Below are 15,943 nucleotides of genomic sequence, written 5' to 3' on the forward strand. Positions count from 1 at the left end.
AGGGACCATTGTATGAATTTACAAGCCATAAAAATGGTATTGACAAGCAGAAATATGAAGATGTGCCTAAACCCACCTACCATCCTATCGATCGACGGCTTGCGCATCCCGTCTCTCTGGCCGATGTAGTGCCCGCCCACCCGTCCGCTCGTTTCATCGGTTGGCTTAGGGATACGGAGTTCATTCTCAGTCTAAGATCGGATCGGACCGAGGGTTGCGACAGCAGGATCGGCAGCACACAGAAGGGGACCCGATCGATCCCCGGCTTGTGCATTTTACCCCTCTGGCCGGCTGAGCGCCCGCACGCTCGTTTCATGGGTTGAGTTAGGCATACGGAGTTCATTCCCAGTCTAAGCATACAGAGTTCATTCCCAGTCTAAGCATACGAAGTTCATTCCTAGTCTAAGCATACGAAGTTCATTCCCAGTCTAAGATCAGACCGGACCGAGGGTTGCGACAGCACATGCTGGGCTCAAGCATGTGCTGGTGCCGTATTTTTCTTCGCGGGGGCACCATCCTCGGAGAACCTGACAGGCGGCATTGGGTTTCCGGCGATCGGGGATGCCGGGGGGTGAGCGCACATGATGTGTGATGGGCGCTGGTATTTGGCCCTTATATTGGCCCCCTATCCCTCATCAAAGCTCAAGCACTCATACCCCTTTAAAGAGCATTTGAGATTTTATAGGTTTGCTGCCAGTAGCCAGTAAAGTGTCTGAAATGGGAACACTTTTTTCAAATGGTCACAAAATCTTGTACACATCTAGTTTTTAGCTGAATTTTTTTGTGCATGCCAAAAAAAATACAATGATCACGTCAACCAAGTTTGGGGCCAAAACTCCTTCTGAAAAAATTTTAAAAAATCCTGAATCATAAAAAGTTTGGAAAATCGTGAAAAATAGAAAACGAGTCGTCTTGCCATGAAACTTCACGTGAAGGCTTAAGGGACCATTGTATGAATTTACAAGCCATAAAAATGGCATTGGCATGTAGAAATATGAACATGTGCCTAAACCTACCTACCACAATATCGATCCATGGCTTGAATCCTGTCTCTCTGGCCGGCGTAGAGCCCGCCCGCCTGTTCGCCCCCTCGTTTCGTCAGTTGGCTTAGGCAGACGGAGTTCATTCCCAGTCTAAGATCGGACCGGACTGAGGGTTACGATAGCAAGATCGGCAGCACGCAGAGGGGGACCCGATCGATCCCCGGCTTACGCATCCAGCCCTTCTGGCCGGCTGAGCGCCCACACGCTCGTTTCGTGGGTTGACTTAGGCATACGGAGTTCTTTCCCAGTCTAAGCATACAGAGTTCATTCCCAGTCTAAGATCAGATCGGACTGAGGGTTGCGGCAGCACATGCTGGGCTCGGGCATGTGCTGGTGCTGCATTTTTCTTCGTGGGGGCACCATCGCTAGAGAACCTGACCGACAGCATTGGGTTTCCGACGATCGGGGACGCCGGGGGGGTGTGCGCACATGATGTGCGATGGGTGCTGGTATTTGGCCCTTATATTGGCCCCCTATCCCTCATCAAAGCTGAAGCACTCACACCCCTTTAAAGAGCAATTGAGATTTTACAGGTTTGCTGCCAGTAGCCAGTAAAGTGTCAGAAATGGGGACACTTTTTTCAAATGGTCACAAAATCTTGTACACTTCGAGTTTTTAGCTAAATTTTTTTGTGCACGCCAAAAAAAATACAAGGATCATGTCTACCAAGTTTGGGGCCAAAAATACTTCCGAAAAAATTTTAAAAAATCCCAAACCGTAAAAAGTTTCAAAAATCATAAAAAATAGAAAACGAGTCGTCTTGCCATGAAACTTCACGTGAAGGCTTAAGGGACCAGTGTATGAATTTACAAGCCATAAAAATGGCATTGGCATGCAGAAATATGAAGATGTTCCTAAACCCACCTACCACCCTATCGATCCACCCTATTGATCCACGGCTTGCGCATTCCGTCTCTCTGGCCGACGTAGTGCCCGCCTGCACGCCCGCCGGCTTGTTTCGTCGGTTGGCTTAGGCATACAAAGTTCATTCTCAGTCTAAGATCGGACAGGACCGAGGGTTACGGCAACAGGATCGGCAGCATGTAGAGGGGGACCCGGTCGATCCTCGGCTTGCGCATCCCGCCCCTCTGGCCGGCTGAGCACCAATACGCTCGTTTCATGGATTGACTTAGGCATACGGAGTTCATTCCCAGTCTAAGCATGCGGGGTTCATTCCCAGACTAAGATCAAATCAGACTGAGGGTTACCGTAGCACATACTGGGCTCAGGCATGTGCTGGTGCTGCAATTTTCTTCGTCGGGGCACCATCACCGGTGAACCTGATCGACAGCATTAGGGTTCCGATGATCGGGGGGGCCAGGGGGTGTGCGCACATGATGTGCGATGGGTGTTGGTACTTGGCCCTTATATTGCCCCCATATCCCTCATCAAACCTCGAGAACTCACACACCCTTAAAGAGCATTTGAAATTTTACAGGTTTGCTGCCAGTAGCCAATAAAGTGTCTGAAATGGGGACACTTTTTTCAAATGGTCACAAAATCTTGTACACTCTGAATTTTTAGCTGAATTTTTTTGTGCATGCCAACAAAAATACAAGGATCACATCTACCAAGGTTGGGGCCAAAACGCCTTCCAAAAGAATTTAAAAAAATCCCAAACCGTAAAAAGTTTCAAAAATCGTGAAAAATAGAAACGAGTCGTCCTGCCATGAAACTTCACGTGAAGGCCTAAGGGACCATTGTATGAATTTACAAGCCATAAAAATGGCATTGGCATGCAGAAATATGAAGATGTGCCTAAACCCACCTACCATGCTATCGATCCACGGCTTGCGCATCTCGTCTCTCTGGCCGATGTAGTGCCCGTCCGCCCGTCCGGTCGTTTCGTCGGTTGGCTTAGGCATACGTAGTTCATTCCCAGTCTAAGATTGGACCAGACTGATGGTTGCAGCAGCAGGATCGGTAGCACGGAGAGGGGGACTCGATCGATCCCTGGCTATCGCATCCCGCCCCTCTGGCCGACTGAGCGCCCGCACGCTCGTTTCGTGGGTTTACTTAGGCATACGGAGTTCATTCCCAGTCTAAGCATACGGAGTTCATTCCCAGTCTATGATCAGACCGAACCGAGGGTTACGGCAGCACATGCAGGGCTCGGGCATGTGCTGGTGCCGCATTTTTCTTCGTCGGGGCACCATCGCCGGAGAACCTGATCGGCGGCATTAGGGTTCTGACAATTGGTGGGTCGGGGGGTTGTGCGCACATGATGTGCGATGGGTGCTGGTACTTGGCCCTTATATTGGCCCCCTATCCCTCATCAAACCTCAAGAACTCACACCCCCTTAAAGAGCATTTGAGATTTTACAGGTTTGCTGCCAGTAGCCATTAAAGTGTTTGAAATGGGGACACTTTTTTCAAATGGTCAAAAAATCTCGTACACTTCGAGTTTTTAGCTGAATTGTTTTGTGGATGCCAACAAAAGTACAAGGATCATGTCTACCATGTTTGGGGCCAAAACTCCTTCCAAAAAAATTTTAAAAAATCTCGAACCGTAAAAAGTTTTGAAAATCATGAAAAATAGAAAACGAGTCGTCTTGCCATGAAACTTTACTTGAAGGATTAAGGGACCATTGTACGAATTTACAAGCCATAAAAATGGCATTGGCACGTAGAAATATGAAGATGTGCCTAAACACACCTACCACCCTATCGATCCACGGCTTGCGCATCCCGTCTCTCTGGCCGACGTAGTACCCGCCCACCCGCTCGCATGCTCGTTTCGTCATTTTGCTTAGGCATACGGAGTTCATTCCCAGTCTAAGATCGAACTGAACTGAGGGTTGCGGCAGTAGGATCAGCAGCACGCAGAAGGGGACCCGGCCGATCCCCGACTTGTGCATCCCTCTGGTCGGCTGAGCGCCCGCACGCTTGTTTTGTGGGTTGACTTAGGCATATGAAGTTCATTCCCATTCTAAGCATACGGAGTTCATTCCCAGTCTAAGATCGGACTGGATCGAGGGTTACGGCAGCACATGCTAGGCTCGCCCATGTGTTGGTGTCGTATTTTTCTTCGTCGGGGCACCATCGTCGGAGAACCTGTCCGACGGTATTGGGGTTTCGGCGATCAGGGGGGCCGAGGGGGTGTGCGCACATGATGTGCGATGGGTGCTGGTACTTGGCCCTTATATTGGCCCCCCCATCCCTCAGCAAACCTCGAGAACTCACACCCCTCAAAGAGCATTTGAGATTTTACAGGTTTGCTGCCAGTAGCCATTAAAGTGTCTGTAATGAGGACACTTTTTTCAAATAGTCACAAAATATTCTACACTTCGAGTTTTCAGCTGAATTTTTTGTGCATGCCAACAAAAATACAAGGATCACATCTACCAAGTTTGGGGTAAAAACTCCTTCCGAGAAAATTTTAAAAAATCCCGAACCGTAAAAAGTTTTGAGAATCGTGAAAAATAGAAAACGAGTTGTCCTGCCATGAAACTTCACGTGAAGGCTTAAGGGACCATTGTATGAATTTACAAGCCATAAAAATGGCATTGGCACATAGAAATATAAAGATGTGCCTAAACCCACCAACCACCCTATCGATCCACAGCTTGCGCATCCCGTCTCTCTGGCCGGCGTAGTGCCTGCCTGCCCGCCCGTTCGTTTCGTCAGTTGGCTTAGGCATACGAAGTTCATTCCCAATCTAAGATCAGATCGAATCGAGGGTTGCGGCAGCAGGATCGATAGTACACAGAGGGGGACCCGACCGATCCCTGGCTTGCGCATCTCGCCCCTTTGGCCGGCTGAGCGCCCGCATGCTCGTTTCGTGGGTTGACTTAGGCATACGGAGTTCATTCCCAGTCTAAGATCGGATCGGACCGAGGGTTGCGGCAGCACATGCTGGGCTCGAGCATGTGCTGGTGTCGCATTTTTCTTCATCGGGGCACCATCACCGGAGCATCGCCGGAGAACCTGACCGTCGGCATTGGGGTTCCGGCGATAGAGAGGGCCATGGGGGGTGTGTGCACATGATGTGCGATGGGTGCTGGTACTTGGCCCTTATATTGGCCCCCTATCCCTCATCAAACCTCGAGAACTCACACCCCCTTAAAGAGCATTTGAGATTTTACAGGTTTGCTGCGGGTAGCCATTAAAGTGTCTGAAATGGGGACACTTTTTTCAAATGGTCATAAAATCTTGTACACTTTGAGTTTTTAGCTGAATTGTTTTGTGCATGCCAACAAAAATACAAGGATCACGTCTACCAAGTTTGGGGCCAAAACTCCTTCCGAGAAAATTTTAAAAAATCTCGAACCGTAAAAAGTTTCGAGAATCGTGAAAAATAGAAAATGAGTCGTGTTGCCATGAAACTTCACGTGAAGGCTTAAGGGACCATTGTATGAATTTACAGGCCATAAAAATGGAATCGGCACACAAAAATGTGAAGATCTGCCTAAACCCACCTACCACCCTATCGATTGATGGCTTGCGCATCCCGTCTCTCAGGCTGGTGTAGTGCCCAACCGCCCGCCTGCCCGCTTGTTTCGTCGGTTGGCTTAGGCATACGAAGTTCATTCCCAGTCTAAGATCAGATCGGATCGAGGGTTGTAGCCGCAGGATCGGCAGCACGTAGAGGGGGACCCAGTCGATCATCGGCTTGCGCATCCCGCCCCTCTGGCCGGCTGAGCGCCCGTACGCTCGTTTCATGGGTTGACTTAGGCATACAAAGTTCATTCCCAGTCTAAGCTTACGGAGTTCATTCCAGTCAAAGATCAAACCGGACTAAGGGTTGCGACAACACATGCTGGGCTCGGGCATGTGCTGGTGCCGCATTTTTCTTCGTCGGGGCACCATCGTCAGAGCATCGTCGGAGAACCTGATCGGCGGCATTGGGGTTCCGACGATCGGGGGGGTCGGGGGGGGTGTGCGCACATGATGTGCGATGGGTGCTGGTACTTGGCCCTTATATTGGCCCCCTATCCCTCATCAAACCTCAATAACTCTCACCCCCTTAAAGAGCATTTGAGATTTTACAGGTTTGCTGCCGGTAGCCATTAAAGTGTCTGAAATGGGGACACGTTTTTCAAATGGTCCCAAAATCTTATACACTTTGAGTTTTTAGCTGAATTTTTTTATGCATGCCAACAAAAATACAAGGATCACGTCTACCAAGTTTGGTTCCAAAACTCCTTCTGAAAAAATTTTAAAAAATCCCGAACCGCAAAATGTTTCAAAAATCATGAAAAATAGAAAACGAGTCTCCTTGCCATGAAACTTCACGTGAAGGCTTAAGGGACCATTGTATGAATTTACAAGCCATAAAAATGGCATTAGCACACAGAAATATGAAGATGTGCCTAAACCCAACTACCACCCGATCGATCTACAGCTTTCGCATCCTGTCTCTCTGTCTGGCGTGGTGCCCGCTCGCCCGCCCGCTCGTTTCATCGGTTGGCTTAGGCATACGGAGTTCATTCCCAATCTAAGATCCGACCGGTCCAAGGGTTGCGACAGCAGGATCGGTAGCACGCAGAGGGGGACCCGACCGATCCCCGGCTTGGCATCCCGCCCCTCTAGCCGGCTGAGCGCCCGCACGCTCGTTTCGTGGGTTGACTGAGGCATACGGAGTTCATTCCCAGTCTAAGCATACAGAGTTCATTCCCAATCTAAGATCGGATGGGACCGAGGGTTGCGGCAGCACATGCTGGGCTCCGGCATGTGCTCGTGCCGTATTTTTCTTCGTCGGGGCACCATCGTCAGAGAACCTGACCGGCGCCATTGGGTTTCGACGATCGGGGGGGCCGGGGGGGTGAGCGCACATGATGTGCGATAGGTGCTGGTACTTGGCCCTTATATTGGCCCCCTATCCCTCATCAAACCTCGAGAACTCACACCCCCTTAAAGAGCATTTGAGATTTTACAGGTTTGCTGCCAGTAGCCATTAAAGTGTCTGAAATGGGGACACTTTTTTCAAATGGTCACAAAATCTTGTACACTTTGAGTTTTTAGCTGAATTTTTTTGTGCATGCCAAAAAAAATACAGGGATCACGTCTACCAAGATTGGGGCCAAAAATCCTTCCAAAAAAATTTTAAAAAATCTCGAACCACAAAAAGTTTCAAAAATCATTAAAAATAGAAAACGAGTTATCTTGCCATGAAACTTCACGTGAAGGCTTAAGGGACCATTGCATGAATTTACAATCCATAAAAATGGCATTGGCATGCAGAAATATGAAGATGTGCCTAAACCCACCTACCACCCTATCGATCCACAGCTTGCGCATCTCGTCTCTCTGGCCGACGTAGTGCCCGCCCGCCCGCCCGTCTACTTGTTTCATCGGCTGGCTTAGGCATACGGAGTTCATTCCTAGTCTAAGATCGAACCAGACCGAGGGTTGCAGTAGCAGGATCGGCAGCACACAGAGGGGGACCTGACCGATCCCCGGCTTGCACATCCTGCCCTTCTGGCCGACTAAGCGCCCACACGCTCGTTTTGTGGGTTTACATAGGCATACGGAGTTCATTTCCAGTCTAAGCATACAGAGCTCATTCCCAGTCTAAGATCAGACCGGACCGAGGGTTGCGGTAGTGCATGTTGGGCTCGAGCATATGCTGGTGTCGTATTTTTCTTCGACGAGGCACAATCGCCGAAGCATCGTCGGAGAACCTGACCGACGACATTGGGGTTTCGACGATCGGGGGGGCCGGGGGGGGTGTACGCACATGATGTGCGATGGGTGCTGGTACTTGGCCCTTATATTGGCCTCCTATCCCTCATCAAACCTCTAGAACTCACACCCCCTTAAAGAGCATTTGAGATTTTACAGGTTTGCTGCCAGGAGGCATCAAAGTGTCTGGAATGGGGACACTTTTTTCAAATGGTCACAAAATCTTGTACACTTCGAGTTTTTAGCTGAATTGTTTTGTGCATGCCAACAAAAATACAAGGATCACATCTACCAAGTTTGGGGCCAAAACTCCTTCTGAAAAAATTTTAAAAAATCCTGAACCGCAAAAAGTTTCAAAAATCTTAAAAAATAGAAAAGGAGTCGTCTTGCCATGAAACTTCACGTGAAGGCTTAAGGGACCATTGTATGAATTTACAAGCCATAAAAATGGCATTGGCATGCATAAATATGAAGATGTGCCTAAACCCACTTACCACTTTATCGATCCACGGCTTGCGCATCCCGTCTCTCTGGCCGACGTAGTGCCCACCCGCCCGCTCGCTCATTTCGTCGGTTGGCTTAGGCATACAGAGTTCATTCCTAGTCTAAGATTGGACCAGACTGAGGGTTTCAGCAGTAGGATCGGTAGCACGCAGAGGGGGACCTAGTTGATTACTGACTTGCGCATCCCGACCCGCTGGCCGGTTGAGCGCCCGCACGCTCGTTTCGTGGGTTGACTTAGACATATAGAGTTCATTCCTAGTATAAGCATACGGAGTTCATTCCCAGTCTAAGATCAGATGGATCGAGGGTTACGGCAGCAGGATCGGTAGCACGCAAAAGAGGACCCGGTCGATCCCCGACTTACGCATCCTGCCCGTCTGGTCGGTTGAGCGCCCGCACGCTCGTTCCGTGGGTTGACTTAGGCATATAGAGTTCATTCCTAGTCTAAGCATACGGAGTTCATTCCCTGTCTAATATTGGACTGCACCGAGGGTTGTGGCAACACATGCTGGGCTCGAGCATGTGCTAGTGCCGTATTTTTCTTCGTCGGGGCACCATCGTCGGAGCATCGCTAGAGAACCTGGCCGACGGCATTAGGGTTCTAGTGATTGGGAGGGCCGGGGGGTGTGCGCACATGATGTACGATGGGTGCTGGTACTTGGCCTTTATATTGGCCCCCTATCCCTCATCAAACCTCGAGAACTCACACCCCCTAAAAGAGCATTTGAGATTTTACAGGTTTGCTGCCAGTAGCCATTAAAGTGTATGAAATGGGGATGCTTTTTTCAAATGGTCACAAAATTTTGTACACTTCGAGTTTGTAGCTGAATTTTTTTTGCAAGCCAAAAAAAATACAAGGATCATGTCTACCAAGTTTGGGGCCAAAAATCCTTCCGAAAAAATTTTAAAAAATCCCGAACCGCAAAAAGTTTTGAAAATCGTGAAAAATAGAAACTGAGTCGTCTTGCCATGAAACTTCACGTGAAGGCTTAAGGGACCATTGTATGAATTTACCAGCCATAAAAATGGCATTGGCACTCATAAATATGAAGATGTGTCGAAACCCACCTACCACCCTATCGATCCACGGCTTGCGCATCCCGTCTCTCTGACCGGCGTAGTGCCCGCCCGTTCGTTTCATCAGATGGCTTAGGCATACGGAGTTCATTCTCAGTCTAAGATCGGATCAGACCGAGGGTTACAACAACAGGATCGCCAGCATGCAAAGGGGGACCCGACCGATCCCCGACTTGCACATCCCGCCCCTCTGGCCGGCTGAGTGCCCGCACACTCATTCCATGGGTTGACTTAGGCATAAGGAGTTCATTCCCAGTCTAAGCATACGAAGTTCATTCCCAGTCTAAGATGGGACCAGAATGAGGCCTGCGACAGCACATACTGGGCTCGGGCATGTGCTGGTGCCGCATTTTTCTTCATCGGGGCAACATCACCGGATCATCCTCGGAGAACCTAATCGGCGGCATTGAGGTTCTGGTGATCGAGGGGGTCGGGGGGTGTGCGCACATGATGTGCGATGGGTGCTGGTACTTGGCCCTTATATTGGCCCCCTATCCCTCATCAAACCTCGAGAACTCACATCCCCTTAAAGAGCATTTGAGATTTTATAGGTTTGCTGCCAGTAGCAATTAGAGTGTCTGAAATGGGGATACTTTTTTCAAATGGTCACAAAATCTTGTACACTTCGTGTTTTTAGCTGAATTTTTTTGTGCATGCCAAAAAAAATACAAGGATCACATCTACCAAGTTTGGGGCCAAAACTCCTTCTGAAAAAATTTTAAAAAATCCTGAACCGTAAAAAGTTTTGAAAATCGTCAAAAATAGAAAACGAGTCGTCTTGCCATGAAACTTCACGTGAAGGCTTAAGGGAGCATTGTATGAATTTACAAGCCATAAAAATGGCATTGGCATGTAGAAATATTAAGTTGTTCTTAAACCCACCTACCACACTATCAGTCCACGGCTTGCGCATCCCCTATCTCTGGTCGGCATAGTGCCCGCCCGCCCGTTCATTTCATCGGTTGGCTTAGGCATACGGAGTTCATTCCTAGTCTAAGATTGGACCGAACGTAGGGTTGCGACAGCAGGATCGGTAGCACGCAGAGGGGGACCCGACCGATCCCCGGCTTCCGTATCCCTTCCCTCTGGTCGGCTGAGCGCCCGCACGTTCGTTCCATGGGTTGACTTAGGCATACGGAGTTCATTCCCAGTCTAAGCATATGGAGTTCATTCCCATTCTAAGATTGGACCAGACTGAGGGTTGTGGCAGCACATGCTGGGCTCCGGCATGTGCTGGTGCCACATTTTTCTTCGTCGGGATACCATCGTCGGAGAACCTAACCAGCGGCATTGGGTTCCGGTGATCGGGGGGGCCAGGGGGTGTGCGAACATGATGTGCGATGGGTGCTGGTACTTGGCCCTTATATTGGCCCCCTATCCCTCATCAAACCTCAAGAACTCACACCCCCTTAAAGAGCATTTGAGATTTTACATGTTTACTGCCAGTAGCCATTAAAGTGTCTGAAATGCAAACACTCTTTTCAAATGGTCACAAAATCTTGTACACTTCGAGTTTTAGCTGAATTTTTTTTTGCATGCCAACAAAAATACAGGGATCACGTCTACCAAGTTTGGGGCCAAAACTCCTTTCGAAAAAATTTTAAAAAATCCCGAACCGCAAAAAGTTTCGAAAATCATGAAAAATAGAAAACGAGTCGTCTTGCCATGAAACTTCACCTGAAGGCTTAATGGACCATTGTATGAATTTACAAGCCATAAAAATGGCATTGGCACGTAGAAATATGAAGATGTGCCTAAACCCACTTACAACCCTATCGATCCACGGCTTGCGCATCCCGTCTCTCATACCGGCGTAGTGCCCGCTCGTTCGCCCGCCCGCTCATTTCATCGGTTGCCTTAGGCATACGGAGTTCATTCCCAGTCTAAGATTAGACCAAATCGAGGGTTGCGACAGCAGGATCGACAGCACGCAGAGGGGGACCCGACCAATCCCCTGCTTACGCATCCCGCCCCTCTGGCCGGCTGAGCGCCAACACACTGTTTCGTGGGTTGACTTAAGCATACGGAGTTCATTCGCAGTCTAACCATACGGAGTTCATTCCCAGTCTTAGGTCAGACCAGACCGAGGGTTGCGACAGCACATGCTGGGCTGAGCATGTGCTGGTGCAGCATTTTTCTTCGTCGGGGCACCATCGCTGGAGCATCGTCGGAGAACCTGATCGACGACATTAGGGTTCTGACGATCGGGGGGGTCAGGGGGGTGTGCACACATGATGTGCGATGGGTGCTGGCACTTGGCCCTTATATTGGTCCCCTATCCCTCATCAAACCTTGAGAACTCACACCCCCTTAAAGAGCATTTGAGATTTTATAGGTTTGCTGTCAGTAGCTATTAAAGTGTCTGAAATGGGGAGACTTTTTTCAAATGGTCACAAAATGTTGTACACTTCGAGTTTTTAGCTGAATTTTTTTGATCATGCTAAAAAAAATACAAGGATCACGTCTTCCAAGTTTTGGGCAAAAAATCCTTCCGAAAAAATTTTAAAAAATCCCGAACTGCAAATAGTTTCAAAAATCGTAAAAATGAGAAAATGAGTCGTCTAGCCATGAAACTTTACGTGAAGGCTTAAGGGACCATTGTATGAATTTACAAGCCATAAAAATGGCATTGGCACACAGAAATATGAAGATGTGCCTAAACCCACCTACCACCCTATTGATCCACGGCTTGCGCATCCCGTCTCTCTAGCCGTCGTAGTGCCCTCCCGCCTGCCCGCTCGTTTCGTCGATTGGCTTAGGCATACAGAGTTCATTCCCAGTCTAAGATCAGACCGAACTGAAGGTTATGGCAGCAAGATCGGTAGCACGCAAAGGGGGACCCGATCGATCCCTGGCTTGCGCATCTCATCCCTCTGGCCGGCTGAGCACTTCATCCCTTTGGCCGGCTGAGCACTCGCACGCTCGTTCCGTGGGTTGACTTAGGCATACGGAGTCCATTCCTAGTCTAAGCATACGGAGTTCATTCCCAGTCTAAGATCGAATCAGACAGAGGGTTACGGTAGCACATGCTAGGCTCGGGCATGTGTTGGTGCCGTATTTTTTTTCGTCGGGGCATCGTCGGAGAACCTGACCGGCGGCAATGGGGTTCCGACGACCGGGGGACCAGGGGGTGTGCACACATGATGTACGATGGGTGCTGGTACTTGGCCCTTATATTGGCCCCCTATCCCTCACAAAACCTTAAGAACTCACACCCCCTTAAAGAGCATTTGAGATTTTACAGGTTTGCTACTAGTAGCCATTAAAGTGTCTAAAACGGGGACACTTTCTTCAAATGGTCACAAAATCTTGTACACTTCGAGTTGTTTTGTGCAAGCCAATAAAAATACAAGGCTCATGTCCACCAAGTTTGGGGCCAAAACTCCTTTCAAAAAAATTTTAAAAAATCCTGAACCGTAAAAAGTTTCGAAAATTGTGAAAAATAGAAAACGAGTCGTCTTGCCATGAAACTTCACGTGAAGGCTTAAGGGACCATTGTATGAATTTACAAGCCATAAAAATGCCGTTGGCATGTAGAAATATGAAGACGTACCTAAACCCACCTACCACCCTATCGATCCACGGCTTGCACATCCTAACTCTCTGGCCGGCGTAGTGCCCGCTCATTTCGTCAGTTGGCTTAGGCATACGGAGTTCATTCCTAGTCTAAGATCAGACCGGACTAAGGGTTGTAGCAGCAGGATCGACAGGACACAGACAAGGTCCCGGCCGATCCCCGACTTACGCATCCTGCCTCTCTGGCCGGTTGAGCACCCGCACGCTCGTTTCGTGGGTTGACTTAGGCAAACGGAGTTCATTCCTAGTCTAAGCATATGGAGTTCATTCCCAATCTAAGATCGAACCAGACCGAGCGTTGCGGTAGCACATGCTGGGCTCGGGCATGTGCTGATGTCGAATTTTTCTTCACCAGGGTACCATCGCCGGAGCATTGTTGGAGAACCCGACCGACGGCATTAGGGTTCCGACGATCGGGAGGGCCGGGGGGTGTGCGTACATGATGTGCCACGGGTGCTGGTACTTGGCCTTTATATTGGCCCCCTATCCCTCATCAAACTTTCAGTACTCACACCCCCTTAAAGAGCATTTGAGATTTTACAGGTTTGCTGCAAGTAGCCATTAAAGTGTCTGAAATGCGGACACTTTTTTCAAATGGTCACAAAATCTTGTACACTTCATGTTTTTAGTTGAATTTTTTTGTGCATGCCAACAAAAATACGAGGTTCGCATCTACCAAGTTTGGCGCCAAAATGCCTTCCGAAAAAATTTTAAAAAATCTCGAACCGCAAAAGGTTTCAAAAATCGTGAAAAATAGAAAACGAGTCGTCTTGCCGTGAAACTTCACGTGAATGCTTAAGGGACCATTGTATGAATTTACAAGCAAAAAATTGGCATTGGCACGCAAAAATATGAAGATGTGCCTAAACCCACCTACCACCCTATCGATCCACGACTTGCACATCCCATCTCTCTAGCTTGTGTAGTGCTCGCCCGCCCGTCCAGCCGCTCGTTTCGTCGGTTGGCTTAGGCATACAGAGTTCATTCCCAATCTAAGATCAGACCGGATCGAGGGTTGCGACAGCAGGATCGACAGCACACAGATGGGGACCTGGTTGATCCCCGGCTTGCACATCCCGCCCCTCTGGATGGCTGTCCGCCCGTCCGCTCGTTTCATCAGTTGGCTTAGGCATACGGAGTTCATTCCCAGTCTAAGATCAGATCAGACTGAGGGTTGTGGTAGCAGGATCAGCAGCACGCAAAAAGGGATCGGCCGATCCCCGACTTGCGTATCCCGCCTCTCTGGCCGGCTGAGTGCTCGCACGCTCGTTTCGTGGGTTGACTTAGGCATTCCTAGACTAAGATCAGATCGGACTGAGGGTTGCGGCAGCACATGCTGGGCTCGGGCTTGTGCTGGTGCCACATTTTTCTTCGTCGGGGGAACATCACCGGAGCATCGCCAGAGAACCTGACAGGTGGCATTGGGGTTCTTGCGATCAAAGGGGCCAGAGGGGTGTGCGCACATGATGTGCGATGGGTGTTGGTACTGGGCCCTTATATTGGCCCCCTATCCCTCATCAAACCTCAAGAACTCACACCCCCCGAAAGAGCATTTGAGATTTTACAGGTTTGCTGGCAGTAGCCATTAAAGTGTTTGAAATGGGGAAACTTTTTTCAAATGGACACATAATATTGTACACTTCGAGTTTTTAGCTAATTTTTTTTGTGCATGCCAAAAAAAATACAAGGATCAGGTCTACCAAGTTTGGGGCCAAAACTCCTTCCAAAAAAATTTTAAAAAATCTCGAACCGCAAAAATTTGAAAATCGTGAAAAATAGAAAATGAGTCATCTTGCCATGAAACTTCACGTGAAGGCTTAAGGGACCATTGTATGAATTTACAAGCCATAAAAATACCATTTGCATTCAGAAATATGAAGATGCGCCTAAACCACGTACAACCCTATCGATCCATGGCTTGCGCATCCCGTCTCTCTGGTCGGCGTAGTGCCCGCCCGCTCGCTCGTTTCGTTGGTTGGCTTAGGCATACGGAGTTCATTCCCAATCTAAGATCAGACCAGACCGAGGGTTGTAGTAGCAGGATTGGTAGTGCATAGAGGGGGACCCGACTGATCCTTAGCTTGCACATCCAGCCTTTCTGGCCGACTGAGTGCCCGTCCGCTTGTTTCGTGGGTTGACTTAGGCATACGGAGTTCATTTCCAGTCTAAGCATAGAGAGTTCATTCCCAGTTAAGATCGGACCGGATCAAGGGTTGCGACAGCACATGCTGGGCTCGGGCATGTGCTGGTGTCGTATTTTTCTTCGTCGGGGCACCATTGCTGGAGCATCGCCGGAGAACCTGACCGACAGCATTGGGGTTCCGACGATCGGGGGGTCGGGAGGGGTGTGTGCGCACATGATGTGCGATGGGTGCTGGTACTTGGCCCTTATATTGGCCCCCTATCCCTCATCAATCCTCGAGAACTCACACCCCCTTAAAGAGCATTTGAGATTTTACAGGTTTACTGCCAGTAGCTATTAAAGTGTCTGAAATGGGGACACTTTTTTCAAATGGTCACAAAATCTTGTACACTTCAATTTTTTAGTTGAATTTTTTTGTGCATGCCAACAAAAATACAAGGATCTCGTCTAACAAGTTTAGGGCCAAAACACCTTCCAAAAAAATTTTAAAAAATCCCGAACCGCAAAACGTTTCAAAAATCATGAAAAATAGAAAACGAGTGTCTTGCCAAGAAACTTCACGTGAAGGCTTAAGGGATCGTTGTACGAATTTACAAGCCATAAAAATGGCATTGGGATGCCGAAATATGAAGATGTGCCTAAACCCACCTACCACCCTATCAATCTACGGCTTGCGCTTCCCGTCTCTGTGGCCCGCATAGTGCCCGTCTGTCCGCCCGCCCGCTCGTTTCATCGGTTGGCTTAGGCATACGGAGTTCATTCCCAGTCTAAGATCGGATCGGACCGAGGGTTGCGGCAGCAAGATCGACAGCACGCAGAGGGGCACCCGATCGATCCCCGGCTTGTGCATCCCGCCCCTCTGGCCGGCTGAGCGCCCGCACGCTCGTTTCGTGGGTTGACTTAGGTATACGGAGTTCATTCATAGTCTAAGCATACGGAGTTCATTCCGAGTCTAAGATTGGACCAGACCGAGGGT

Source organism: Durio zibethinus, chromosome 19 (assembly GCF_047325235.1).
Source record: "Durio zibethinus cultivar Kanyao isolate XHJ-2024 chromosome 19, ASM4732523v1, whole genome shotgun sequence".
NCBI classification, from domain to species: Eukaryota; Viridiplantae; Streptophyta; class Magnoliopsida; order Malvales; family Malvaceae; genus Durio; species Durio zibethinus.